Raw genomic sequence first — 12986 nt, forward strand, 5'->3', positions numbered from 1 at the left:
AAAAAAATTTTGTCTCGTCACATCGGACCGATCAAATTAATGATGTAATTCTGAGGCTGTTCAATTCAGACACAGAAGAAAACCACTTTTAATGGTTTTGTTACGCAGGAGGAAGACTAAGATAGTGTTCAGCTGGAAATGGATGGATGGATGGACTTTTCCTCGTGTTATTTATAATTAATCTTTTTCATCAGCTGTTTTTCAGGCACTAATGGGGAAAAAAAGCATTTCCAATACGTATTTGTGGATGTTACCGGTATGCATTCAATTAAAAGTAAAAAAAAAAAAAGTAACATCTTTCTGTGTAAATATCTCATGTTACAACCGGGACACCTGCAGCTTCCAAACAAGTGCCGCCTTTAAATGTACACAAATATTTTTTTTTGTATTCAGATTGCTATTTTCATCCGGCGCGGCTTATATTCAGGAGCGCTCAATCGTCCGGAAATTACGGTATGTAAGGCGTGAATGAGTGAGTTAAGTTTTGATATTACTTGATGAGGTGTGTATGAGAGGGTGAACGGTTGTCTGTCTCGATATGAAGAGTGAACAACGGAGTGAATGGTTGCTTGTGTCTAGATTAAATTTGAATGAGCGCGCCGCGGCCCTAAAGCGGCGCCCATCAGCAGCTGCCTGCGGAGGGAGGTTTTTCGTTTGTACGAGGCGACAGCCTTGGAAAAGTAATGGCTATTTAATTAAAAGTTAAAAAAAAAAAATTCTGTGTAAATATCTCATGGTACAACGTGGACAGACAAGTGTGGCCTTTATATGTACACATATATTTATTTAGTTATTTTTAGCCGGTGCGCCTTATATACAGGTGCGCTTAATAGTCCAAAAATGACGTCTGAGACGACGGCGCTAAAAATCGACTTTGCAAACGGAGCCGACGAACACGTCACCCGCGATGTTCCCACAAAGGTGATGGAGGGATAAGAGAGGACGTGACTGTGAAAATAAACATGTGGAGCAAACACCCCCGCGCTTCAGGCTCGAGTTTCGTCGCCGTGACGACAGTCGGCGTAACTGTACCTCGGCATCGGGCCTTGTGTGCGGACGGTCGCACACACACACACACACACACAGACACACTCACTCCAGGACATCTGCGGTTTTCACACGGGGATGCCACGGACGGAGGGAAACAATGGCTGGACGGCGGCGGGGATAAGAGACATGAAAGACTGGGTGTGTGTGTGTGCATAAACACACACCTGCTGGCTGATTTAACCAGAGCCACACACACACACACACACACACACACACACACACAGGAGGGAAAATGACACTGTCCCACCAGCAGCGGGGATCTCCACCACCCTCAGAAGCACCCAAACACAAACAATGCAACGTCTCCGCGCTGTTCGAGTCTCACAGAGAAATATTTACGCTCCCAGCGCCACTTGGGAGTTCATTAGATGTTTATCTGGTTCCTATTTGGCTCAGAACCTCTCCTTTTGTGCCGCCTTCATCTCATTTTGTGAGCGGTTTGACAGCCCGAATGCGAATCGGCCCCTCCAAGTCTGAGTGCCCAAAGTGCGGGAGACGGAGTATCTCAGGCGGCAAGAAGGAGCTGAGCTGAAAGGAGATGTTTACCATCCAGGAGGGGCTCGGAGTAGAGCCGCTGATCCTCCAGCATCCAGAGGAGCCAAACAAGTAGGCTCGGGCGTCCGGACGGAAGATACACCGGAGGGACTTTGTTTTTTGGAACCACTCGGGGTTCTACCAGGAGAGCTGGACCAAGTGGCTGTGGAGGGGGAAGGTCTGCGGATGCTTCCTCCGAGAGACCAACGTAGAGAAGCGGCAGAAGACGGATGGACCAGTTAAGGGGGATTCGATGGTGTACCAGAGGGTTAAATCCCATAAGTGGGATTTTAAAAGTCTCCCTTGCAGTGTGAGAAAGTTGCACGTTTGCCTTTTTTTTTCCTTTCCGCGTCTCACCTGAGCAAAAGGTCCTGGGAACGACAGGTTTACATCTGCTCCGAGCGACAGCTCCCGTCCCCGAGGCGGCCGGCTCCACCTCCAGGTGAGGTCCAGACGTCTCGGGTTTCCGTCTCTGCGCTCTCCCCGCCTCCGCGCTCTCTCCTGAAACCCACCTCCGGGCTCTCCTTGCCACCTGCCACACACACACTTTCCACCAACTCCCACACGAGCGTGCCAATGCGGGACGAAAACACGGCGAGGACACAGTTTGTGCAGCGGGAACAGTGGCGACACACACACACACACACAGGCAGGAGAAGGTGTGTATGTGTGTGTGTGTGTGTTACCCCGAGGTAATGGGGTGTCCGTTACAATTAAGCTTCCTGTCCTGTGAGAAAAGTCACAGGAAGTATGAGATCTCACAGACTTCACTGGAAGCCGTCCTCCGCCAGGGGAATGGATCTCAGTGGATTAGCCAGCAGCTAATCTGACCTCAAGTAACCCAGTTACAGGGCTGGGACATTTGGTAGGATATTTACAATTTTAAGAACTCTAAAGAGTCTCATCTCAATTTTTACAAAACAGAAACAATTACTGGTCTTTTCTTTATTTCTGTAAGAAGTCCTCACGCATTTACTGCTCCACGAAAAGCTTTGTTACTTTGTTGTAAACCTCTCATCATTGCTTTTACAGGGACAGCAGTACTCATATGCGCCCCCTTCAGGTGAGGCACAGTAGTGTCTGCCTCACCTCCGGACTTTACGGCTTATTTCGCGACACATTAACCCTACACAGCTTGTACAACAGGGGTGCTCAATAGGTCGATCGCGACCTACCAGTCAATCGCAAAGGTAATACTGGTCGGTCGCATGACACTAAAAAAATAGACGTCAGCCGATCATCCGTCCCATCAGTTGATTGATGCACAGGGCAGCCAGTCAGATGTCATCAGATTTTTTCTGTCATTCAGGTCGCAAAGTGCAGCAAAACTAACAAGCTAGTCAGCAAGTTACCTCCAATTTTTAGCCCTCGTTGTTTTTTTCTCTTAAACTCAAGAAAGGATATAAAATGACCAAGTAAGAAGACAAAAACTTATCACTTTGATACGAAATGGGAGGACAACTTTTTTGCGCATTCGCCTCATCGCAATACCAAAGAAGGGTAATGTGGAGCGACATTTTTGAGACCGTACGAGGAAATTAGGACACGGACATCCCGTCAAAAAGCGAGCTGAGAAAGAGAAAGGTGAAGGAATTAAAGTCCCAGTTGTCCGGACAGCGGTCACATTTCACTCACCATACTTCAAAAGCGGAAGCCGCGACCGAAGCATCGTTCCGGGTGAGTCACATCATCGTCGATAAGGTTGGCAGGAAGCAGCTACTGTCCGGATTCAATTCGGTGCAATTCATCAGCGTGAACTTGGGTCATGACAAAAAATGTACATAATTATTTTGTGTTGTGCAATATTGGCTCATGCGGCTATGCAAGGCACATCAACTTACATTGTACATTTAATGTTTTGCTTTTTTGTTGTGGGTAGATCACTGACTTGGTCATTTTATAAGTAGCTCACATGCTGAAAAAGTGTGAGCACCCCTGTTGTAAAAGGTTGTGCTGTATATAATAACATAATACATGCTGAGAAATATTAATGATCACGCTCCACGCAGCCCAGTTTGTGAGGGACAGCGTGTGCAGAGGTGAGCTTGGCTGCCGCATCTTGGATGGTTTACATTACATTGGATTTTTTTTTCATAATGAAAGGTGAGCCTGAAAAGTCAAGACTTTTAAACGAGATAAATTCTAAAAATTTTTTTTTTTTTTTTTTTTTTTTTAAGTGGTCCGGCGGCAGCTGGAAACGTGAAGTATCCACGTCGGCGGCGCCGCTTCCTGTTCTGGAAGGTGAGTCAGCGGCGGCGGCAGACGTCTGCACTTCACAGTTTTTGCCGCCGCAGCTCCAAACACGTTTGCAGCGCCGCCACCAAAGTTAGCAAAGTGTGTGTGACAGTTTGCCTCCTATCCAAAGGATATGTGTGTGCATATGCAGGAAAAGGCATGTGCGGACAGGAGTGTGTTTTTGCAAGTTAAGCAGAGATGCAAAGGTGAACCCCAGAATGTGTGTGTGTTGCGTCTCTTAAGCCAATCGTTGAAGGTCGGTTTCTGGATTTCCTGTACAGATAAATATTATGAGCCCTTCTAAGGGCGAGATCGCCCGTCAATCACGACCCGCACATGGCTGTTTTTTAACGCCACAGCATCACAATCAGGTGTCTGTGTTTGTGTGTGTGTTTGAGAATGATAATATAAAAATGTTTCCTCCTGGCAACTTTTAAAGTCAGGAAACACACAACCTCATATCAGACTGGTTCCTGTAATAGCACAGTGAAGGCAGGAAAGCACACACACATGCACACGCACGCACATGCACACACACACAGGGAGCAATGTCATGCGTAAAGATTGATACTTTAGACGGATATGAAACATTTTTCATTTGTTCATCATCTCCAGTGCTTATCCTGCAATGAGGTTTGAGGGTTTCACGCTGGAAAGATCCAAGCGCCACATATATTCACTTGCTCATTTGCATGCCATTTAGATATACAACCATTCACACATCACGTAACACATTCGCTCGCTAACAACTGCGCCAGCGTGCAGCCCTTCATTGACCAACACCTCTTTCTGACATGATAGCAGGTCGCTCATCCGAAGCGCTTTCCATTCATGCGGTCATTTTTACTCCATCAATCACGGCCCGTCAAGCAAAGACAAATGTGTTAGGCAAGTCTGCGGGAGTTCTTTTCCAGGATTTCCATGTGTGTACAGTTGCCACATCCTGGTATGTATCATATTAGCACATTATTAACACAGGGATAATTCATCTTAATGGCTTGTTAGACAGAAATAAGACTGTTTTCACAAAACACACATCTGAGCCTGATTCGTTTTTGGATGCTGCGTGAGTAATTTTAAAACATCCGTAAATCTTCCTAAAGCCCCGTCTCCTAGCAACAGAGTAACCACAAGCTATAGGTGCAGTTTGTGTTGATTCAAAGGGGCTCGCTGGTCCCCCTAGTGGCCAAAAGCGGAAGTACAGACAATGATTTAACTACTCTGGAGTGCAGATAATGTCAGATAACACACTGCTATAAAAGCTCTGCAAAAGAAAAAAAAACAAGATTTAAAGATGTATTGAATAGATGAAGAACAGACTGACCCGGAAAAACATCAAACAACCAAAAAAAAAAAACAAAAAGAAGAAAAACTTCTGCCTGCAGCTCAGCGGAGACGCGGATGAGAAGTAGCCGGATGGTTTTCCGCCCTCGTTCTGACGCCTCCTCCGCTACCTGCCAGCTGGCCCGGCGAAAGCAAAGACTTCTGGGAGAGATTAATGTGCGCTGGTGGGTCTCGACTGGCCCCACATCAAGATGGCCTTTCACTAAAGCATTAATAATGATGGCTGCTGTTAAGACGATGCAAGCAGGACTCTGGCAGCCGCCGCATGTCTGGCCTGCCATGCAGACACATACAAACAAAGGAGCCATTGCGAAGAACAACACACACACACACACACACACATACACACACACCAACACACACACCAACACACACGCACACACTCATCTACATTTGGCTCCGGATGAACCAACCGCAACGCACAATGAGGCTCAGGAGAGCGTGATGACTAAAACTGCTTCTCATTCATCACTCCTGTTCTTTTTTTTTTTTTTTTTTTTTTTTTTCATCTCACTTGCTCATCATCGCGGGACAATCCTTTCCTCTCGCCGCTGGAAGGCGAAGTCGTTTCGGCGCCCGTCTTTGCAGTCATTTGAGGGAAAAAAAAAGCGGCGGGATGACACTCAGATCAAGTGGGAATCGAGACGGAACGTGGAAGACGCGCAGGGCGTCGGACGCCGTTCCAGACGGGAAAAAAACAAAGAGCTGCAGAAAAGCCGTTATTTCAAACGTTGACATCCATCGCTATTATCTGCTGGAGTATGAATTTTTCAAAGACAAAACACACACCGTGAACTGAGTGCGCCGTCTGCTGGAATGGTATTCCTTTGCTAAGCCCCGCCCCCAGGAAGCAGGCCTGCCAAATCACAGTGCGGCATAAGACCAACATAGAAAGGTCAGATGTCAATCGTAAAGGTGATCAAATGTCATCCCGGGGACATTTGCTTGGAGGACAACCGTTAAAATTAGGACTTTGTTTGCCCTGGAACAATGTGAAGGAGATATTAGCGGGCGTTAATTAATTCTCCAGTTAATTTGTATGTAATGAGAGGGTAAAAGTTTGTATGTTGATGTTTGATGTTAGAATGAAAGAGAGAAAAGTTGTGACGTGTGAACGGCTGACTGTGTCTGTATGTGGGCCCGTGATTGATCCAGGGTGAACCCCGCTTTTCACTCAATGATGGCCAGTTAGGGCATACAACCCTGCAAATAAAGGTATGAATGAATGAATAAACAGCCATCTAAAGCATCATGTTCACCTTTTTTCGCAAAAAATGACATGAGGGGCGGCGTGGCTCAGGGGCTTAGAGCGGTCGTTCTTGGAACTCAACATTCCTGGTTCGATTCATGCGCTCCTTCTTGCTAGTTGAAGTGTTGTTGAGCAAGACAATGAACCCCTAACTGCCTTCTGCTCATAGATCATCCATGATGGGTCAAATGTCACTGGTGTCCTGCTCTATGTAGAACTGTACGCAACAGTGAAGGTATCTTTCCGGGGACACGGCTTTTCTGACTTAGCAACAGTAGCTCAGGAAGAAGGGGGCGGAGCTTAGAGGAGGTTTAATTACAACCCAGCTTTGACTGCATGTTAAAGAAATAAACAACTTTCAGTTTGTCATCAATGGAAACGAGGCAAGAAAGGCTACATTTTACATTTCCTTATCTTGATTTTATGTCTCTTATTTTTAAGCTCTGCTCATTGAAAATAAAAAAAAAGCCTTCTCCTCAGCGGTGGGGTTTGGGAGGGGGGGAGCTGTCATGGAGACCGTTGGAAAACCATTAGCGACGGATCAGTCCTCGCCGCTGTAACCGTAGCCTGTTTGCTTTGGAAATGGAGGGTGAAACAACAGTCGGCTACAACAGAGGCGAGGCGGTTTGGTTGAATGTTCGCCTCAGTTGCTGTTTATGCAAATAGGCCTGGAAGCAACAGCGTGCGGGGGGGGGGGAGAACTCCGTGGCCTCGCGGGCATAAAATAGATCCCGTCTTTGCAATAAAAAGGCAAATTGTCCGTCCGCTGCGAGGCCAGATGCCGATCGCGTCACTCAGATGTGAAAACACGCGCCCGTTAAGGGTTCCCGGGGAAAGCGGCGATCCGGCCAGCACTTTTCGGGGAGGCCGCCCGGAGCCAGGCTCCACGGAATTATGGCGTCAGCTTACACAAAATATTAGCCGTGTTCCTTGGAATTAGCTGGGCATCCAATTTTGACTATTACACACACACACACGCGCCGTATGGGCAGAAATGCCATTAAGACAGTGAACCGTACGTTACAAATGGGCTGCAGACTGTCTCCGGAGTATCACTTGACCGCGAATCCCCCGCTGCAATTGGCCGGGCTGGCAGCGCCGCGCGGGTATCGGGTTAGCGATTGATTGGGTGACGCGTGGTGAAACAGATGGGACGGGCAGAGGAAGTATATTCCAAGGAACTTTGCCGCATCACACACACACATTTTTTCCACAAGGCGGGCAGGTGAGGTGCGCACACACACACTCACACACACACACGCTTAGTCTTCACTCTTTCTCTGACCGCTCTTGCTGGCTCACTCTCCAGCCCTCGCAGGCTATTTGGTCGGGCATAGATCTTCATTATGTTTAATTACCTTCTCAGGTTTCGCTGGAAGAAATACACATGTGAATAAGGTGGAGGGCATTCTTTCCCTCTCCTGACTGAGGCCATTATTTATCTGCCCGAAGAGGCACAATAAATTAACCCTGGACAAAAAGCAGGACTGACACGCTTTTCCATGACCAGATTTACATTGGATCCGAAGGCAGAAATTAGAAATGTGTGCACGCTCTGCCCAGACGGGACCCGTGTTGTTGATGGCTGACCGTCGAATACACATCGCACACAGCTGGTAATGTTAAAAAAAAAAAAAAAATTCTCACATTAATATGTATGAGGAGGGGAAATGGCGCCGCGGCAGCCAAAGAAAGCTGTTGCCTTTATTAAAGAGTTAAGCCGACGCACCTGGGGGAACTATTCATCTGCGAATTGCAATTTTGTCTGACTCACCTGTCGGTTGTCTCAGCTCTTATTCATTTATTATCATTAGTATTAATATTATTATTATTATTTTAACCGTCTTTCTATGGATTTGGGTGCAGGCCCGAAGCGAGACATGATTTGCTAATGTTCCGATCCCTCTACAGAAAGGCCGGAGCGTTTTCATTTTTATATTCCGTCATGTACAATAAAAAACAGTTTTGTCTGTTTTGCTCGCGGGAAATAAAAAAAAAAAAGTTTCTGGCTGGTGAAACGTTCAATTTACCAGTCGACTTGTGTTCCAGCCCTTGCCGGGGAACACGAGGTCCAGGGGTTTGGTTTGGTTACAAATGCGGCCCACGCGTTTTCACTATTCAGCACAAGTTAATATGTATTTATACCGGTTTCTAAGAGGGAGGGAAGGGGGAGGTCTGTGATTTCTAATTTCTTATTTTCACAAAATAAATGATCAAATAACATTAACTAGCTTTTCCCTTCTCTTACGATTCATGGCACCGTAGCTGCGCTCCTGCGGCCCAAAGGTCGTCCAGGTTCTCCCTACTTCCCGCCGCGATGACGCCGTTTCAAGGGAGCTGCGGCACTTTTAATAGAGCCATGCGAAAAGAGCAAATAAGAAGAAACCATTTTTAGAAAAATAAAAATGCAAGCTGCTACCAACTCACGCTAACAAACATCACATTCATTTTTTGTCACTTATGTGATTATTTTTTCAATGGCTCTGAAACTAGATGTAAAAAACACAAAAAGGATTCAAAACAAATTGAATAATTCCCATTCTTTGGGAAGCAAATTAGCTTTTTTGCTGCGCCAACCACCGTGCCGCCCTGGTCATCTGGTTTATCCCAAAACACACCGGTGTTGTCGGTCAATCTTGCCTTCATGCACGTCCCCTAATAGTAAACCTATTAATAATAATATGCGAAACATTCCCGACCCGACGTCTGGTGTCATCCTGCTCGCAGGTACCGAATCACTCCCACCGGGATTATCTGAAACACCACGCCCCAAAATTTTAAAGTGCCCATGTCCAGGAAGCGCTCCTCGAGAGGCCCGGACCCGTGTGTAATCTGTGCGGAGGAAATTGCTCCCATGTGTGTTAATGCTACTGACAGCACTATTAGGCCTGGGTATTAATGGCCCGCTGAAACACACAGCTAAACAAACAACGGCGGCGGCTACCAAAGTGTATCTTCGCAGCGAGAAAATCTACACGGTCCAGATACGCCGCTTGGCTCCCCGTCCACGGGCTGCTACCGATGCGCTAATGGTTACCAAAGTGCCCCCCCCCTCTACCCCCCCAGCGGCATCACGTATCTAATTATCGCCCATCTCGATTACATATTACATGAACACCTTGGAGTGACACGTTGGAAGATGCATTTGAAAATGGACGCCAATTGCAAGCGTTGCTTCTATTCCTCGATCAGCAAAACCATTCACCCTGTCATTCGCAGGTCATATAGAGACGTACAATCATTCACTCTGTCATTGGCAAGTCATAGAAAAGGACAACCATTTACCCTCTCAATCACACCATACAGCAGAACAATACGAATACCCCCGGTCACCAAGGAATCGGCTGATGAACAGCGTTTTCGGTCAAATTTTGAATCAAGCTGCCAACAAACCGACACAAATAAACAAACCCATGGGCTTTCTGTGCTGTGGTGTTGCAAAACAGCGGGAGTCTTACGTGCTTGCCCATGTTTACATCGTTCATCCTTGCATTCTCCTGTTAGAACGCTCTTTTTTTTAGTCAGCTAGCATTCATTATGGCTCCCCAAAAAGTTAAAAATGGTAATGCTGGGAGTCTTAAGTAGAAGTTCAGAATTCCAGACGATCTGAAAAAGGAAATAATTGTGAAACGTGAGCGCGGTGCTGGGGTTTCAGATCTGACCGAGCACCATGGCAAAGTCAACCATCCCTGCCATCCTGGAGAATAAAGATGCTCTAAAGACAACTGATGTGGCGAAAAGGGTGACAATGATAGCGAAGCAAAGGTCTTAAGTCTTACAAGTAGAAAAGCAACTGTTAGTTTGGATTAATGAAGGTCGGTTTGCTGGAGATAACGTTAACGAGGGTCTCATGCCAGAAGACTTTACTTTTTCATGCTCATTTCGTGAGGGTTGCGCCAAGTACGAGTACTAGCAAGAAGAGAAAGATCACCAGACCACCTTTGTGTACAGAATAAAAAGGTTTCAAAAGTGTGCAGTATGCTTCTTGGGGCTGGAGAATGGATCAATGGGATTTACATTGATTTCAGTGGGGAAAAGAATGATTGAGTTTGCAAAACAGAGTCAAAAAACAAGACATGCAACCATTCCCTCTTATTCACACTCAGGTCACCGATGTCACTCAATTTTTTTTTTTCAATCTATTGGTGGTTTGTGTGAAGAAAATCCACACGGAGAGGTTTTGTACTTTAATAATAATGCGTCCATGAGTATAACATTAAGTCATGTTATGGTGGCGGCGGGTGTGGAGAAAAATCAAGGGGGGGCGGCGGGGAACGACTTACAAAAATATGTTCTGTAATATTCCCCGGCTTAGCTGTGTGTAAGAGAATTCCCCCTAAAGTTGCGCTTCCTTCCTCCTCCCACCCCCCCAACACAATGTTGCAATGGTCTCCGCTTGGCTTCCCTGTGGGACGAACATGAGATATGTGCACGAGATGAGGTTCATACGCTCTCCTAAACATGTGTGTGTGTGTGTGTGTGAATGCCAGGGGGGGAAGACCGGGAGGTGGGGAGGGGCCTTGACACTGTGTGCATGCTATGACACAGCACGTCTGTGTGTGTGTGTGTGTGTGAGAGTTCAACGCTGGATGTGTGTGAAAAGCTTCGCCTGTAGTAAAATCCCCCAGAGGTGGCAGCCAAACCCAAACACTCAGCCGTCAATCACTGTAAGCCACCAGCCCGGGTCGTGACCCGTGAACAGGAAGGGGCCTCGTCGTCCGCCGGGCGGATCCCGCGGCGCGACTCCGGGGGTAGTCGTGTACGTGGGGATGCAGCTGCGGGTTTGAAGCGCCCGCGTAGCGAAGAGTGTATGATCGGGTCATGGGTAAGCGGCACTATTTCATCTGACGTCGATGAGAACCTTTGCAGAGTATATAAATATTGCTATCACACGCGGCCAAAGGAATGAAGAAGAGCTCTGTTTGTGAGCGCGGATAAATCAGATATATTCGCCGACGTGATTTATCAGAGCCTTTGATCCCTTCCTGTTTCGCATCCGTAATTTTGCGCACGCTGATAGTTTTACCGTGTCCGGGTTTGCACTTCCAAATCAAAAATTTATACTTGCCGTTAAACTTTGATCCGAGCTCACTCGCAGAGGGGCGGCCGTTTCTCAGTCCCCGGGTTTGAAATGCCGAGGGGTGCCGACAGAGACTTGAGGATCTGCATGCTACTGGTTAAAACTGGGGGCCGAGGTGTTAGTTGGGCGGGAGAAAAAAAAAAGCTGGGTTGCTTTTGAATAGGTGGTATTTTAACCGAATACAGTAGAACTCGACGAGGTGTCGGAAAAGTTGCCGAAAGCTGGTCCTGGACGGTTTCATGGTTTTAAAAAGAGGAGCGACTTCACTCTGTCCATAAATTAAGTTTAGACATTAAGTGTAACAACTTTACATTTAGCAGCACACTGTAGCATTAAGGCTGCAGTGATAGAGCACGAATGAAAATCTCCACCAACAATGACATCTTCATTCGATCTTCAAGGTATATGCACCTAATAAATAATCAATTTATTCCTTTACATTTTCTTTTATTATGTATTTTTTATAATCATGCGTTATTTTTTATTTATAAAGTACATCGTTTCTTATATCTTATATCTAGAAGCGTAACAAAACCTGGGGCCTGAATCCAATTCATTTCAATGGGGAAATTAAATTTGATATACAAGCTAATATGAGCAGAAAGTAAAAAGATTGCCAGATTGACATGTGTTTGAACCATAGTTCGGTTTTGCTGTTGGTTAAGTTCCTAAGAAGTTCCGCCTCAGCACCTGATACTATTATTCGGTTAAACGGGTGCAGCCGTCAGATTAAGTGCACTAACAATAAATTATTCGCGTACCTTTCGATGGTACATTATCCTGTTGTTTGATTTCCTGTGGGCGCCCTGCTGATGCATTAAAAAAAGGTTGTGGTTTGACCCGGTTTCTGGCCTGGGATTCAGGAGGTTTTAAAGTTATAACCTGTCCCCGTTCCACTTTGACGCAGAGAAAACTAACGGCCCTTCCATTTTCCCCTCGCCGAGCAATTAGTTATTCCTTCAACTCTCCCCGACGCTAAACCCTCTGCTAACGTCAGCGGCCGCTCGCCCGCCTCTTTCAACCTTCCCCTTTTCCAGCTGGCATGTTGACACGACCAAATCCAAGCGGCTACGTGACGGTTTGGACGGCGGTTTGGAAACAAAAAAAAAAAACAAAAACGGGAGAAACATGGCAGGAGGGCGCTGTGGACGAGGACACGCCTTTTCACGTTGACGAGAAGGGCCTATCATCCCCGAGCAACGGGATACCGAAGGGGAGGAAAAGAGAAGGAAGCCATACAGAGACCTATTTCACCGCCGGTCAAACTCGTGGTATTTATCTTTATGAGCTGTTTGCGAGGTCTGACGCGGAATAGCCGCGTTGTCGACCCGGCGTCCGCCAGGCTGCGGGGACATGTAAAGGCCTCAATAAACTTCACCGACATCGCTTATATATATAAGACTCAGTCTTGTTAAGCGGTGCTTCGCAATTGCCCCCCTGAAACGCCTGACATAATCTGTAAGAGACGTGAGTGTGTGTGTGTGTGTGTAACGG

Source organism: Fistularia commersonii, chromosome 2, assembly GCF_037954325.1.
Source record: "Fistularia commersonii isolate RoL2024-O1a breed Wild chromosome 2, RoL_Fcom_v1.0, whole genome shotgun sequence".
NCBI classification, from domain to species: Eukaryota; Metazoa; Chordata; class Actinopteri; order Syngnathiformes; family Fistulariidae; genus Fistularia; species Fistularia commersonii.